This window comes from Cornus florida, unplaced genomic scaffold (assembly GCF_030987335.1).
Source record: "Cornus florida cultivar Cherokee Brave unplaced genomic scaffold, ASM3098733v1 CherokeeBrave_3.0.0_Hap2_Chr03, whole genome shotgun sequence".
NCBI classification, from domain to species: Eukaryota; Viridiplantae; Streptophyta; class Magnoliopsida; order Cornales; family Cornaceae; genus Cornus; species Cornus florida.
Genome location: NW_026775573.1, coordinates 30,143,440 through 30,148,617, shown reverse-complemented (window position 1 = coordinate 30,148,617; position 5,178 = coordinate 30,143,440).

Sequence of the window (5,178 nt, the reverse complement as noted above, 5' to 3'; positions counted from 1 at the left end):
TCGAAGCTCGCCGTGGGGAATGCTAGCAAATTGTAAGTCTAGAGGACCCCGGGTAAGTCTCTTGACCTTCTAGTTTCGAATTGTGAATATCGTGCATGTGTTAAGCTTAGAAGTAGATAAATTGCAAGCCCTTGTCGAGGCTATTTCAATTGTGTATTTTCAATTCCAAACATCGGTCCTTGTCGTGGCCATTTTAATTTTTGTCTTGATAATTGAGGAGAAAGGGAATATCATTGTATGTGGAGTTGATGATAAAGAATTGTTGTGTTGATTATGTTATGTGTTGTTGATGTTTAACTCCTAGATGGAGAATAATTATCTCCCAACTCAATTCTACACACCACATGCGTTTTGTGCTTTTTGCTCTAGTAATTCACATCATACAAGAGATTGTCTTCCAACGAGACAATTCTCGGATTTTTATCTAGAGCAACCAAATGAAAATTTCTTTGAACCGGGTAGTGATCCATACTTCAATGGTTACAACTCGGGTTGGGGAGACCAACAAAACTTCTTGTGGCATGACATAGGAAATTCAACCCCACAATCTCATATGCAACCTTTTCAACCCAATGATCATTCTTTCCCGCCCTCTTCTCCTTTTCCACCGTCTCCATTGGATGAGCTAATTGTTGCTAACAAACAAATGATGGAGTCTATGCACACGCAAATGATGGACTCCAACAATCAACTATTGGCTTCCCTCGCTAGCATGCAATCCACAGTAGAGTCTATCAATCAAGTGGTACCAAATCACCAGTCCCAAGTTAGTGCAATGATAGATGACCAAATATCTCAAATTCAACAAAGGATTAATGCTAAAAATCATGAAGAGGAGGAAACATTTTCATTTGAATTTATGGCCAATCCAAAAGAAAATTCTATGAATGATGAGATTACTCCTAGTAACTTTCATCATGAGAATGATCAAGTGGTTATTACATGTGAAAATGATGAAATGGTGGTTGAAGATCAAATTGTTGCCCCACATCAAAATGAAGCAATTGTGGTCCAAAATGGGAAAAATAATGATGTAGAGATTGTCTACCCTACTCCAAAACAGCCCCTACATAATCCTTTGCTTGATGCACCTCCTTCAATGGAGGATCCTCTAAAAGCTTGTTTGGCTCATTTCAATTGTGAGGATTTTAATGTTGACAATTCCATTTCGGAGGTGAATTCTTTGCTTAATATTCATCCACCTATTCATTCTCTTCCTTGGTCAACATCAAATGTATCTCTTTCTTGGGAGCTTGCATCTCATCCCATTCCCTCACTTGAGTTGTCTCAAGTTGTTGAGCCCGAACCGCCGGATAAGTGTGAGGAGGATGTTGAAAATTTGAAGGATAAGTTGTCGAGCATTCCCGTGCTCAATGTGACCCTTCAAAAGCCTTTGCTAGGTGCACTCTCACCTACTCCATCTTCCTATAATCCAAATCAGTCCCGTAGTCCAAAGTACTTCATTGAGGATGAAGAGTGGATTGAGGTCTTTCCATTACCTCTTTCCAACTTTTGTCTTCAAGCTCTTTTTCTTCTACTTCCAAACGAACTTTTTTACTTAGGGAAGCTTGAATCTCTAGAGAGACATGGTATAGGGTAAGGAGGACTAACCTGATCTCGGTGCGTCTAGCTATCGACGCTAAATTTAGCACTCATGGAAAGCAATTCTTTCAATTTCCAAGCTTCCCTCCTTTCAATTGCCTGAGCCTTGAAATTTTCTGGGAAATGGTTTCGAAAAGCCAAAAATTTGATTTTCCAGTAATGCTCTTCAGTTGTGTTCCACAATTTTAGACCGGCTTCTTAGACCTTCTCAACTCTTGTTTTCATTCCCGGAAGTTTCCGACTCTATCAGGCAATTTTCTCGGACTTTCGACATGGCACTCACATGCATAACCTCTCATCTTCAATGCATTGTTGAAATGTTCTTAATCTCATCCATGCATTGAAGAGATGTTCCAAAGTTTGAAAATTTTCTCAAAATCATCCATGCATTGTGTGAGGTTGCAAAAGTTGGGAAATCTTCTTGAAATCATCCATGCACTCATTGAAAAAAAAAAAAAAATTTTGCACAATTTGAAAAATTTTCTAAATTTTCCATGCATTGCAATGAAGTGTAGAGTTTGACAATTTTCCCTCCTTGCATTAGAATGGATTGAAGTACAAAAGTTGAAAGTTCATCCATGCAATATTGCATTTTTGCATGCATAGACACCTTGCTTGCATGCATTCCATTCATTTCTATGTTGCATGCATTTTTTTTTATGTTGCATGCATTTCTATGTTGCATGCATTCCATGCACTTCTTTGTTGCAATCTTACATGATGGATGGATGGTTGGAAGCACCATGCATGGCAATCCATCCATGCAAGATCATCCATGCATTCAAGTTGGCTGAAACATTCCATCTCCAAGTGCCAATTCATTTCCAAGCTACTGAGCCAATTTCGTGCCCTCCAAATACCATTCAGATTGCTCCAAATTACCACACCAATTTTGCATGCTCACTATCCAAGTTTGGAGCGCTCTAGCTTCCATTTGGATTGCTCCAATTGTGAACCAAACTTCCATGAGCCTACTGCCTTCATTTAGAGCACTCTAGCTCCCATTTGGAGTGCTCCAAATTTTTAGCCCAACTTCCGTAACCTTCTGAGCCATTTTAGAGCACTCTAAATTCTGGTTTGAGTGCTCGAACTCCATGCACCAACCAACCCTCACTCTCTGCCAAAATCTCGAGCACTCGCAATACCATTTCGATTGCTCGAAATTGCTTGCACCAAACACCTGAGACACTGCCTTCATTTCGAGTGCTCGCAGGCTCATTTTCGAGCACTCGAAGTTAGCCTCTCACTCTCTTTTAAACTCACCACTCCACCCCTCTCTCTCACCACTCAAAAAACCCAAGACCTCCATGCTTGCAACAACCACCTCACAACTATCTCATCAACCACTCCATGCACCAACCCTCTCCAACACCATCCACCCTCTCGGCATCATCCTCAACCTTCTCTCTCTCTCTCTTACCACTCTCGGCTTCTCACTCTCGGGCACCTCAACTCCAACCCACCAACCTCTCACCATGCATGCCCTCAAGCACACCACCCACACCCATGCACACCTCCATGCATGCACACCATGCAAGCCACCACCATCCCTCATCAACTCTCTCTCATTCCACAACCCACCATCACCAATCTACACCCCTTCAACCTTTCCCTCACTCACTGCCAAGACTTCGAGCACTCGAAGTCCCATTTCGAGTGCTCAAAGTGTGCAGCACAATACACTATCCTCACATTCCGAGCCCTCGCAACCAACCTCCCAACCTCATGCATCTCCTTCCTCTCGGCTTCTTTCCATTCCCTTCCCTCCCTCGGCTTCAAACACCAAACCAACCTTCCTCATCTCATTTCTCTCTCTCCACAGCACAACCACCCCCTCAACACCATGCACACACCACCCCCAAGCAACCAACCTCCATTCCCCAAACCAACCACTCTCGGCATATCTCTCTGCAACCCAAAACACCAACCCCACAACCTCATCTCCATAAACCATGCATGTATTTCAACACCACCCCATCAACCACAAACCAACCTCTCGCAGCCAACCATGCAAACCAACTTCTCTCTCTTCCACCATCCTTCCTCTCAACCCCAACATCAACCAACCAAACCCACAACCCAACACCACCATGCTCGGGCACCCCTCCTGCATGCACACATCTCTCGGCATCTTCCACCATCTGTCTTCCTACAGAAATTAATAGTACTAATAATAATAATAATACTAAATAAATAAATAAATTTTTTGGCATTATTTTGTTTTGCATTTTACGCTTATGGCTAATGTCAGCATTTGTCTTTTGTTTGGATTTTTTATCTTGCACTAAAATTTAGGTTAGTGTTTTAATTTCTGTTTTGGTTTTTCTTATGAGACCTATGCTTTTACCTGTATACATTAGTTGTGTTTTGATAGGTCTTCATATCCAAGTTTGGGGGACGCCGTTGCGCACTCATATGGCTGAACATCTACGTCGTCGTCACTCTACTTGGTATTATTGTTCCTTTCCCCCCTTTTTGCTCTTATTTTGATTTACTTGTCTTCTCACATTGAGGACAATGTGACATTCAAGTTTGAGGGTGCAATTATGCATTTTTGGTTTCATAATTTTTGCTAAGCAATGATAGTATAACTTGGAACTTGTCGGAGATAAAGCATATGTTTAATACCTTGTGTATAGAACCAATGGACATTTTTGAAAATAAAGAAAAATTTGAGTTGAAATGATTATGTGGATTCAAATTAGTCTGTATAAATGTCTCAATTAGATTTTTGCTGGATTTGACACTCTTTTAAGCTTCACAATGCACAGACGCACATTGGAAACTTAACTGTGAGGCATGCAACTTAATCGACCTTGACCTTGGCCTAGTTAATCTGATTTGATGAACCTAATAGATGAATATCTTTGGCATGATTTAAGTTGTCTAAAAAAAAAAAAAAACTGAGAAAGAAAGAAAAAATGACCAGTTGACGTTCGTAGCCTTTCTAACTCGAGCTATTAAGCCCTTTGGAGTGTCTCTTCACTTAACACCCTGAAGCCATCTGGTTTGGGAGTTGTTGGCCTAACGCTTGCTACAAGGGTTGGTTAGAAAGCTTAAAGGACTTTAACATTGCACGGTCAGTCAAAAAAAAATTGTAATAAGCATGGTTCGTTGGAGTTCGTAGCCTTTCCAACTTGAGCTATTAAGCCCTATGGAGTGTCTCTACACTTAGCACCCTAAATCCATCTGGTTTGGGAGTTGTTGGCCTAACGCTTGCTACATAAGTTGGTTAGAAAGCTTAAGGGACTTCAGCATTGCACAACCATCTTATGTTTCACTTCTGAGTTACAATAAATTGTCAACAAGCAACAAAAGTTGTCTTGTAAATAAAATCATGCCTTAGGGACCTCATTTAAAGGGGAATTCATTGATTTGAAAACTTGTGCCTTGGAATTAGAAAAGAAAGTAAAAGCTGCATGTTGAGAATTCAATTCACTTTCACTGGAGTTTGAGTTATTTCCATTTAAGAGATGACAATTGAATTATTTATATGGACTATGATGTTGATACATACATGTTGAAATGTGTTTAGTATCAATGCTTCATATATGCAAGGTAGTCTTCCCAATGACC